We start from the raw sequence: 12,913 nt of genomic DNA on the forward strand, positions 1-12,913 counted from the left end.
ATCATCCTCTTTTTTGACAAAGAAACAGTTATCAGCAGTAGTAGCATTGAAATTCATAGTTTTGACCACTTTGACTAAACATTCATACCATCGTTTGCCAGATTGTTTCAACCCGTATAAACTTTTATTTAGCAACCACGTTTCATTTTTGTTTGTGTATTGACTATGGGGCGCTCTTACATATATTTCTTTATCTAATTTTGCATGTAGATATGCAGTCTGTATGTCGTATTGGAATACATCAAGATTAAGTGCTGATGCTATGACCAGAGCCGTTTTAACACTCTCAGTTCTTACTGTGGGAGGGTATGTGTCTGTGTAATCCTCGGGATATTTTTGTGCATAACCTTGTGCAACTAGTCTAGCTTTGTATAGAGTGTTGCCTCCCTCTAAGTTTTTGATTTTATATATCCACCTGGTGCCAATAACAGTTTTATCTTTAGGTGCAGGTGTAGGTGTGAATACATTTAATTCTCGTAAACTATCCATCTCTTTAGTCATGGCTGATTCCCACTTTTTCTTTTCTTCGGGGGGAAGTTTTAACACTTCCTCGTATGTGTTTGGTGTTGATGTTTCTCCATCCATATACATTACATAATCTTTGTATTTGTTAGGTACTTGGTTTCTGTTACTTCTGATCGTTCTTTCTGGTTTACTATCATTGTCATGTAAGTACCTAGCTTCCTTTTTTGTTAATGAATCTGTCTTTATTTTGTGTTGACTGTTTGTCCATGTTTTGGTTTTGTTTTTATATGAGTTGTGATTGTATTCTTCTCCAGTTCTTTTTTCTTGATGTTTAGTGTCTGTATTAGTGTTTGGGAATATTTCATTAAGATGTATTTTAGACCAGTTGGCCTGTTCATGGAATACAGCCGTTCTGGAAACTATAAATTTGTTATTATTATCGATAAATCTGTACCCTTTTGTGCCTGTTTCGTATCCCATGAACCTGAGTCTTCTGGATACGTTCTCACCTTTACGTCTCAATTGTTTAGGTATGTGTACGTCTGCAGTGACTCCAAATATGTGCATGTGTGCTATTTTGGGTTTCCTACTATACATTACTTCATATGGTGTCTTGTTAACAATGCTGGACCAAGTTCTATTTTGCGTATAATTGGAATATTGTAAAGCTTCTGACCAGAATTGTTTTCCTAAGCCAGTATCTTCTAATGTGTATCTAATCATGGTTTGTAATGTTGAGTTCTTTCTCTCTACCACTCCATTTTGGAATGCAGAGAAAGGGCTAGATGTGTAATGTAACATCCCTTTGTCTTTTAGCCATTGGGAGAATTCTTTTGACATGAATTCACATCCCCTATCTGTCATAATTTGTTTTATTCTAATATTATGTTGCGTTTCTACACGTTTGTAAAACTCCTTAAATTTCTGAAAAGTTTCATCTTTGTGCTTTAGTGTATAGACAAAACCATAACGACTCTAGTCATCCACAATGGTTAGAAAATAACGTTTTCTATATGTGATTGATGGAGTTAATGGACCAACTAGATCCATGTGTACTAAATCAAAAATTTTGTTGGTTGATCTAGTTGACTTTTTGGGTTTGGGACTAGTTTTGAGTTTTGTAGATTTACATACTGAGCATTCCAAATAGTTTTTACAATTTTTTATTTTAACACCTTCAGCATGTTCAGTCATCTTTTGTACTACAGGAAAACTGGCATGTCCTAATTTCCTATGTAAAACATGAGCACACTCATCATGAATTGGTTTACCAATTTTAGGTTTTTTGTCATTGGGTGTGTCTTTGTGATTATGAATAATCTCATGTTCCTCATTGTCACTATTACTATTGTCTCCATTATCTATGTCATTGTTATCTTCCATATTGGAATCAATGTTGTGTAACCATCTCTCTTTTGTCATTAGATAAGGTAGACCTCCTTTAATAACCACAGTACCTATACTTATTCTGTTTTTCTCTAATGTTGCTTTTCCTTTTGAGAACACAATATTTATGTCAAAATCTCTGCTTAGTTTTATTGCACTAAGTATGTTATGAGGTATTTCAGGTATTAACAGTACCCCCTCTATTTTTCCTAGGCCAGGTAAGGTTATATTCCCTTTACCTATGACTTGGACCTTTTCTTGATTAGCTACTTTAATTACAAATTTATCTTCTACAAATGAAGATAATATATTTTTATTATTTGTAGTGTGATTGGTTGCTCCAGAATCGATAAGCCAATCGTTGTCCTCTGTCTGCTGTATGTTAGTGTTGTCATGTTTGTTTAACCCATTCAGTGAACCAGACCTTCTATCTTTTGAATTATCCCTGCCCCCTCTATTTTCTCTATAGTTGGGTGGACTTCTATATCTATGTCTATCAATTGATGACTGTCTGTTGTGGTATCTATATCTATGGTCTGAATTTTGTCTATTTCTGAGGAGTTTAGGACAATCTCTCCTATTATGTTCCTTGGATCCACAGTTGTGGCATCCAATTGGTTCATGATGTCTTTCTTGAAATGTTACCCTCTTATATTGTTTATGTTCCATGTGATTGTTAGAACGACTCCTTCTTAAATTATCTTCAGCTATTAGCTTATTAGATAGATTTTCTATGGATAAATATCCTAAATTGATTGTGTCTAAATGAGATATATAGTTATCCCACGATGGGTCTAGTGAGTTAATGATAACACTCTTCATTGTTTGATTTGAAATTATTTCCCCCCTCAAATGCAGTTCTGCTCTAATCTTGTTTAAAGATATTAAATGTTCACTTATGGTAACCCCTGGCTTTATCCTAGCTGAGAAGAAATCTTTAGACATTCTTGTTGTAGTGGCTACACTTTCACTGTGAAACAATTTAAACATGCATTGAATAATTTCTGAAACAGTTAGATTTTGCTTAATACTGTGATACATGGCAGGAGATATACTGGAAATTAATAAGAAAAATGCTCTATGGTGTAGGCAGTCCAATTTTAGAGTCCAAGGTCTTTTTGGGGGGTTAGTAATAAAAAATAATAAGTTTTCTTTTAGAAAGACAACCTGGAGCTGCTGACACCATTCTTGCAAATTAATAACATCTATCCTTAGTTTTGGGAAGTCATTGGGTAAATTCCCAATATTGTTGGATCCGTTACTTACAACTGGGGGTAGTCCGTGATCTTGTAGATGTTGAAAGTTGCAAAATGGCGTGGGTATGCTTGCAACGAGTCTGAATGGTTCTCTCCGTTCCTCATGTCCCCCGAAGCTGTCTGCGTAGTCTTGCACATGCGCGTTGTTCATTTTGCTCCTGAAGCCGTCGTGAGAGGTTCTCGCTGCTGCAGCTCCCTCGCATTGCTCTTCCTCTGAGGAATCGGTCTCCGGCTCGATCTTGGGAGTCCTGGTGATAGCAGGCGCTCGCTTTCTTTCGTTGATGACTCTGATCCCTGGGATCGTCTGTGGTGTGGGGTGGTATCTGCAGAGCTCTCTGGGTTCAGGCGTCGGTGCTCTCGTCGTTTGGATAGAAGCGGGTAGATTCTGGGACGTTTGCTTGCTTGCTTGTCTTTTCGTTGATTCTTTAGTGATTTTCAATTTTGGTCCAAAAGCAGCAAAGAGCGTTTTTATTGCTGATTCTATCCGCATATCTATTGAATCTTCTTCGATTTCTGTGTCTGATTCTTCAGAGGTGTAAATTTTCTCTCTTTCATTTCTTGCATCGAGTAAGGCTTTTCGCGCCAGATATTTTGAATCCAGCTTTCTGATTGGCTCTGCTTCGCTCATCTTAGGGGTCTGTTGAAACCAAGATGGCTGCCATTCGAATTTTTGTGTGGGACTGTTAGTTTTCTTTTTCGCTGTATTTTTATCTGCAGGCAGATCGCTCACCGTTTTTGAGTCTTTAGATTTATCCGTAACGATGTGCTTCTCTCTCGCTGCTCCGTTGTTTTTTAATATTTCTTGGAGGTTCGCGATGAGATTTTCATCGTTCTTTTGGCTTTTTAAGAGTTTTAGTATCTCTGACCTGAGTTCGTTGTTTTCTATTTCGTTTTCTTCTTGGTCATCAGTTTCATCCATTATTTCTTCATTGTCAGTAGTGCAGTCTTCAGATTCTCTCGATATTGCATTCGTGACTCATCGATTATTTCTTGATCTGCTTCCATTTCTTTGCTATATGCCCTGGTATTGGGCCTTTCTCTTTTGTTTCTGAAGTTTTCTCTCTCAGACATATTTAAAGTTTTATTGAGTCAATTTAACCATCCTCTGCTACCAGATTGTTACGATATTTTCAGGATCAGACTCAATAAATGGATTAAGAATTAGATATTCAAATAAAGCACTGTTTATTTACAGAAGGCATTCTATATTCACTGAATAATCACAGATAGAAGCGCAGAAGGAATACATACAGCTCCTTATATATACATGGGGTGGAGCTAGATATAGGAGTGGTTAAATATGAATATATTAAGTAGTGAAGAATAAGTTAACCCCTGATACCCTGGTCATATACTATTTACATAATGAAGAATAAGGCATTTACTTGTGACAGAACCATTGCAGGAATCAGGTATATCTAATCTAGGGAAAAGAAGGACTGGGATGACATGATAGTAGTATTCCAATATTTAAGAGCCTGCCACAAAGAAGGTCAACATATTTTTCCAAAGCACCAGAAGACAGGACACAAAACAGTGGGTGGAAAGTAATCAAGGAGAGAATCAATCTAGAACTAAGGAGAAATTTCCTGACAGTGAGAACAATTAATCAGTGGAACAGCTTGCCTCAGAAGTTGAGGGAGCTCTATCATTGGAGGTTTTTGAGAAAAGATTGGACAACCATTTGTCTGAAATGGTATAGGGCAGCGATGGCTAACCTTTTTGCCATTGTGTGCCAAAAGCAGGGGGAGTATGGGGGGGGTCGCCCGCCCGCGTGCCCACAGCCATAATTCTATGCACCCCGTCCCTGCACATGCATGCATGACACTCCCCGCGCTCCACCTGCTTTTGGCATGCGATGGCACGGTGGGCCTGTTTTTTGCTCTCCCCGGGCTCCAGAGCCTTTCTAGGAGACTGGGGAGGGCGAAAATGGCCTTCCCCACCCCCATGGAGGCCCTCTGGAGGCTGGAAATGGGTCATTTGCCAAATTTCCGGCCTCTGGAGGGTCTCCGGAGAGGGGGGGAATAGGGAAGGCCATTTTTGCCCTCCCCAGGTTCCTAGAAAGGCTCTGGAACCTGGGGAAAGCAAAAAATGGGCCTTCCCCACCCTCCCGAGGCCCTCTGGAGGCTGGAAACTTCTGGTGGCCCAGAAGGCCCAAAAATCAGGTGGCGGGAGCTGAGCTTGCGTGCCCACCGATATGGCACCGAGTGCCACCTGTGGCACGCGTGCCATAAGTTCGCCATCACGGGTATAGGGTTTCCTGCTTGAGAAATGGGATTGGACCAGAAAACCTCCAAGGTCCCTTCCAATTCTGTTGTTCTTGTTGTTATATATTTATCAAATTTAGAAACCACTCATTTCCCTCACAGAGTATGAGTAAGTTATACGCACTGAGAGAAAGAAAGAGTATTCTGAACTAGATGCAAGGTTTAGGGATGGGGGTAGTTCTCCTTTTCTCCAGGGCTGACATCAGTTGATGTTGATCGGGGGAGGAGAAATCATTTGCTCTAAGCTAGGTCTTTGCTTTGTGGAGCATCACAAGGTTCCATTTTTCCCCTCCCCTCCTTTTCAACATCTACATGAAATTGCTGGGTTATCTTATCTGCTGGTTTAGGATTTAATATCATCAGTACGCTGATGATCCTCAGTTATATCTTTTGACCTCAGGTCAGCCAAATAAGTCTGTGAAGTTGCATCCCAGGGCCTGGAGGCTATATGGGTTTGGATGGAGAGGAACTGTCTCTGACTGAATCCTACCAAGACTGGATGCCTATGGGTGTCTGCACTGCTCAGATCTGAGGATATTCTCTCTCTGACCCATGATGATGCTGCATTTCCCCGTTGAAGAGTGTTGAACAATCTGGGGGTCTTCCTGGACTCGCAACTCCTGCTCCGTGAAGACGAGGCAGGCCTTTGCACAACTTCATCTGGTGCTGCATTTGCACCCTTTCCTAAATTAGGAAGCCCTTCAGACAGTCACTCACCTCCTAGCTCCCGCGCCCTCAAAAACCTCATCCCTACTTCTTTCATAATCACCATTTACAAGAGTATAACATATAATTATCACCCAGTTATGGATTCTGCTGTTGTTGTGCATCCACAACCACTTAGATGGTACCAATCCATATATTTCAGTCCTTTCATTTTTAATTTCACCTGCACCTTCACTTCCCAGCAGACGTTTATCAATTCCGCTCCATGAAGTCAGACTCTCATCACTCAAATCTATTACATTTTCCGCCTTTCACTTTGCTTCATAATCACTCAAGATATGTTTTTCTCTTGTTTTGATTTCATTCATTTATTTCCTATTTGGTGGCCTTGTTACTAGGAAACAATAAGGCTTGGGGATTGGAGCAGCAGCTTTTGTTCTAGTATATATATATACCCAGTATATATATATATATATCCAGTATATATATATATCTATATATCCACTATATATATATATATACTAGAATATATATATATATGCTCCTAGAAGCACGAAGCTGAAAACAGCAGCCTGAAGATGACGAATGAGACTTCGTTGAAACGTCGCCAAGACACTTCCAATTTTACATGGGAGAAAACCCGAATAACCAAAGACCTACATACAAACACCAGCAAAAACCTCAGAAAACATATATACTAGAAATATATATACTGTATATAGTGTGTGTGTGTGTGTGTGTGTGTGTGTGTGTGTGTGTGTGTGTATTTGTTTTCTCAGGTTTTCGCGGGTGTTTGTATGTAGGTCTTTGGTTATTCGGGTTTTCTCCCATGTAAAATTGGAAGTGTCTTGGCGACGTTTCAACGAAGTCTCATTCGTCATCTTCAGGCTGGTGTTCTCGGCTTCGTGCTTCCAGGAGCAATGTGAGATCGCAGCTGTCTCTTCCTTTTAACTGCTAGTGGGGGTGTGAGCTGATTGGGTGGGAACTTGGCTGTGTTCTGATTGGGTGGAGGTGTGTTCTGATTGGTTAGGGGCTTGGCTGTGCTCTGATTGGATGGGGGGTTGGTTGTGCTCTGATTGGATGGGGGTGTGTTCTGTTTGGGTGGGGGCTTGGTTGTGCTCAGCTTTTGGAAACCCACCCTTATTGACAAACGAGTCCCTAACACGACGAATGACACCAGACCCACACTCACGAGAGCCACACAGGATGTCACCACCACACATCCACGCAGAAAGCAGACTCAAACCCACACTGATAATGAGCCACAACCAAGGACCAGAAGCCAGACCGCAGCTGCATCATTAGCCACTTTAAACCCCTCCAATCCATACACGAAGCAGACTGACACCCACCATGAAGAGCTCACACGGCCACAAACACGAAGCCAAACAACAACAACGCAGCTCACCAGCTCAAATCCCCCTGCAACTCAGACTAAGCTGAGCACAACCAAGCCCCCACCCAAACAGAACACACCCCCATCCAATCAGAGCACAACCAACCCCCCATCCAATCAGAGCACAGCCAAGCCCCTAACCAATCAGAACACACCTCCACCCAATCAGAACACAGCCAAGTTCCCACCCAATCAGCTCACACCCCCACTAGCAGTTAAAAGGAAGAGACAGCTGCGATCTCACATTGCTCCTGGAAGCACGAAGCCGAGAACACCAGCCTGAAGATGACGAATGAGACTTCGTCGAAACGTCGCCAAGACACTTCTAATTTTACGTGGGAGAAGACCCGAATAACCAAAGACCTACATACAAACACCCGCGAAAACCTGAGAAAACAAATATATATATATATATATATATGTTTTTCTTTTAGCCAGGTTTTTCCTACGTAACCAAGATTTTTCTACAACCCTCTTGGTTACGTAGGAAAAACCTGGTTAAAACAAAAACACACATAAAACCTACGGAAAAGTAAGAATATATATACATACATACATACATACATACATACATACATACATACATACAGGCCTACATTAAAAATGAAATTCTGCTCCTGCTCTTCAAGAGAAAGTGTATATGTACCCAAAACCATACATAACACACATATACACATGCTACATACATACATGCATGCATACATACATATATACCTGCAAAACACACACACACACACACACACACACACACACACATATCACTGTCCTTTTTGAATATGTAGGTCCAGGGAAAAAAAGTGAAAATGGAGGGCAAACACCTGGGGGAAAAAAAAAAGATAAAAGTGCTTGGAGATGAGGTTGCTCTGTTGTAAATGTTGGGTCTCACTACTGCAACTTCAGCAGGAGGCAAACCGCTAACTTTTAGTGTCAGCTGTGCCTGTGATTTTCTACAGTTTCTTTTTTAAAAAAGAAAAAAAAAGAACGCTGATTGGTACTCTGATAAGGCTTCCATTAGGAAAACCTCCCTCTGAGTCTCTGGAGAAAAAGCTGACCAGGGCAGGACCCCAGGTGCTACTCCAGAACACAGCTGCTTATAACCAGTTCCTGTTTCTGAGGAAACCGGTTACGGCGATGAGCATGACTTGAATACAAAGAAATGAGGAATAAATGATAAGAACCAAGAGAGAAAGATTTCCACTGAGACAGGAATGGGTAAACTGGCTCTAGGTGCCCCCTTCTCCCTCCCGTTAGATTGCCAGATATTGCAAATAGAAAAGGTATAAAGGTAAAAGTTCCTCTTGCGCATATGTGCTAGTCGTTCCCGACTCTAGAGGGCAGTGCTCATCTCCATTTCAAAGCCGAAGAGCCAGCGCTGTCCGAAGACGTCTCCGTCTAAACACCAAAGGAGCATGGAACACTGTTACCTTCCCACCAAAGGTGGTCCCTATTTTTCTACCTGCATTTTTAAACCTGGTTTCGAACTGCTAGGTTGACATAAATTGGGACAAGTAATGGGGGCTCACCCTGTTATGCTACACTAGGGATTCGAACCGCTGAACTGCCGACGTTTCGATCGACAAACTCAGCGTCTTAGCCACTGAGCCACCGCGTCCCCACAGAAAAGGTATAGCAAGCGATCAAAATACAGGTAGTCCTCAACTTACAACAATTCATTTAGTGACCATTCAAAGTTACGACTACACGAGTTGCGCCCATAACCACCCGCGCGGCCGCATTCTGGACCAGTTGGAGCCTCCGAGTGCTCTTCAAGGGGAGCCCCATGTAGAGAGCATTACAATAGTCCAGCCGGGAGGTGACAAGGGCGTGAGTGACCGTGCGCAAGGCGTCCCGGTCCAGAAAGGGCTGCAACTGGCGAATCAGGCGAACCTGATAAAAGGTCAGCATGCATCAATTAAACAATGTCACCAGGCACAACCAAGGAAATGGCCCTTCTCTGTCTCAACACCTGCCCTGTTTAAGTAAGCCCTTAAAGCTGTCTTTATTCCTAGGCTCTGGATTAGACCACTTGTGGGATGTTTTTGAGCCTTTAATCAATTGTTGATTTTACCCATGCTTTCTTTTGGATTATATCTTCTTGCATTTTCATCATTCATTTCTTATCACTACATCCTGTAAGCCACCTAGATTCATTGAGGTGGCCAATCAATGAAATAAATAAATACCAAGTCATGAATTAGCCTTCCTGTGAAATGCATGCATAGCTTATGGAACCCACGGCCACAAGAGGTAGCAGTGGGGAAGGGATGGCTTTTAAAAAAATCCATCAACACTTAAATCATTTGCCAAATGCTATAATGAACCTATCTGTTCCAAGGATAAACCTATCTGCATAGAAACATTCATTAAAAGTGTGTGTTATTCTACCATGCTAAGGGTAAGAAACGGGTAGGTTGCTGCCTTCATGGTTTGTTTGTTCCTTTAAGTTGATTTTGATTCCTGGAGACTGCCTGGAGAGGTCTTGGCAAGGTTTTCTTGACAATTTTTTTTCAAAGGTGGTTTACCATTGCTTCTTCTTTTTTTTTTTTTTTAATTTTGATTTATATGCCGCCCTTCTCCGAAGACTCAGGGCGGCTTACAATGTGCTCAGCAATAGCCTTCATCCTTTTGTATATTTATACAAAGTCAGCTTATTGCCCCCACAAACTGGGTCCTCATTTCACCTACCTTAGAAAGGATGGAAGGCTGAGTCAACCTTGAGCCTTGGCGAGATTCGAACCCTGCAGTAATTGCAGGCAGCTGGTCTTAAGCAGCTTAATAACAGGGTGCCTTAAACCCTTGTACTACCAAGGCTCTTTTCTAGGGATGAGAGCAATGACTGGCCCAACTCTAAAACTAGAACTCCCAGCCTTTTGGTTTCTACACCAAACTGGCTCTCTCAAGCCCATCTTAAGAAGCACCAGTATAAAATTTAGCAACTAGTCGCTATCACAAGCAGGGGCCCAGGGTAGCAAGATCTAGCTTTTTCTGTTTATAAAGACTTAAGTTAACTCAAGGTTGAACCATGGTAGTTTAAGTCAGTGTATCTCAACCTGGGCAAATTTAAGCTCTGTGGAGTTTAACTCCCAAAATTCCCCAGCCAGCATTCCACTCTTTGTCTTCTTCTGCTCCTACTTATGGGTTTTCTGAAAGCATCCAGTTGGTCAAGTGAGAAGCAGAAGTACTAGGTTATTTGGGGGATCCCCTAAATCCAGTGGTAAAATCTGGCCGGATTTATCCGGCTCGCGCAAACCGGTAGTGCTGGCGGCAGGAGACTGCGCCCACCCGCCGGGACGTCATTACGTCCCATTTATTACCCTCTGCGCATGCACAGAAGGCTCTGCACACGCATTCCCATTCCTGAACCGGTAGCGAAGGTAAGTGGATTTCACCACTGCATAAATCTCCATCTTACTGCACCCAGTTTTGGTCACCACACTATAAAAAAAAACGAGGCTGAGACTCTAGAAAGAGTGCAGAGAAGAGCAACAAAGATGATTAGGGGATGGAGGGTAAAACATACAGTATGAAGAACAGTTACAGGAACTGGGCATGGCTAGTCTAGTGAAGAGAAGGACCAGGGGAGACATGATAGCAGTGTTCCAATATTTGAGGGGCTGTCACTATCAAGAGCCTTGATAGTACAAGGGTTTAGTGCACCCTGTTATTAACACAGCTGCCTGCAATTTCTGCTGGTTCGAATCTTTCCAAGGCTCAAGGTTGACTCAGCCTTCCATCCTTTCTAAGGTAGGTGAAATGAGGACCCAGTTTGTGGGGGCAATAAGCTGACTTTGTATAAAATATACAAAAGAATGAAGGCTATTGCTTAAAGCATTGTAAGCCACCCTGAGTCTCCGGAGAAGGGCGGCATATAAAAATAAAAATAAATAAAATAAATAAAATAAAATATTTTCCAAAGCACCCAAAGGCCAGACAAGGAATAATGGATGGAAACCGGTCAAGGAGAAATTCAACCTAGAAATAAGGAGAATTTTTCTGACAGTGAGAACAATCAACCAATGGAACAGAAGTTGCCTTCAGAAGTTGTGGGAGCTTCATCACCGGAAGCTTTGAAAAAGAGACTGGACTGCCATCTATCAGAAATGATGTAGGGTCTCCTGCCTGGGCGGGGGGTTGGACTAGATGACCTACAAGGTCCCTTCCAACTCTGTTTTTCTGTTCTGTTCCATCTTAAGCAATAGCTGAGTCCCTTCCTAAGTCCTGTGCCTCTTGGAAACATTGTGAATGGCAGTCAACAAATGGACTATGAGTGGGGGAAATAAACAAATCAGGCACACAAAGAAGCACTGAAGGATCAATCAAAGACTTGTTTGGAGTTCTGAAACCTTCGCATGCAGCAGAAATGTTTGAGTTGGCATGATTGAATCAAATCTCTTTCAACTTCTCTGAGAAAGAAAAAGGTTTTTTAAAAAAAGTTCTAAACAAATAGACAGAACATCACAGTTAGCAGCAAAGCAGCAGCTGAACCTTACATAAAGCTATTCCATCTTCCATTCAGAATCTCTGCTCTCCCCCACCACCTGCACTTTAGGCCCCACCTCTTTTATCTGCTGGCTAGCTTGCTGTCTCCAGAACTCATCTCTAAAGCTTGCTTAGAAGCAAAGTCGTTCTTCTTAAGACATTGACAAAGAAGGTGCCACACCAGGCAGGTTGTGCCATTGCATAAAGACACGGGAAGACTCCATCAGCTTTCCACTTAGACAAGAATTGTTCTGTTCGGATTTGATCATCTCTGTCTCATACCTGGGGCAACTAGGAGGATTTCTGGAGCCAGATAACCTTTTGATGAAGTCGTTTCATTTTGCCAATCATCCAGGAGCTTAGAGAAATCCAGAATCTCGGAATCCCTCAATACAGGTGAACATACATGTTTTGTTTATTGCCTTGCTTTGGACCTCCTGCAGGCATTTAGGATCTTCAGAGCATGCACTTCGGAGGAGCATGACCCAGCTGCCTGCAATTTCAAAAAACAGCTGCAACTTTGTTTGAGTTGTATCTGCGTGTTGTGAAGTTTCTGGAACGGGATCAGTGTGGATTTTGGACTCTATAAGTTACCACAGAGGAATGATGATTGTCACCACACTACGACATAAGTCTCCTAAGATATTCTTGAGTTAGAGTAATCTATTTTAGGCTTTCCCCCAAAGCATATCAAACATTCTAGGAGGGGAAACTTCAGTCTAAGAAAAGGCAATTCGATTCTGGTGTCTGGATCTACTCAACAATTGGGACATTTTGCTCTGAGTAAGTTGGAGAAGGGGAGCAGTCCATTTTGTTGCCATCTCTGTGCTCTTGCAAATGTGCTTCTAGACTAGAGCAACTTCTGCACCAGCTGGAACTGTCCAAAGTGCTGAAGTTGCCTGCCACTGGACATTTCTATCCCCTCTCAAGCACCTACAAGATCCAGATTTGAGATCGTCACCCATTTTGCAAGCAGATGAACCGTTCTGGGAACAAAC

This window comes from Pituophis catenifer, unplaced genomic scaffold (assembly GCF_029215685.1).
Source record: "Pituophis catenifer annectens isolate HBS135680 unplaced genomic scaffold, rPitCat1.0.hap2 SCAF_1, whole genome shotgun sequence".
In the NCBI taxonomy this organism is placed as follows: domain Eukaryota; kingdom Metazoa; phylum Chordata; class Lepidosauria; order Squamata; family Colubridae; genus Pituophis; species Pituophis catenifer.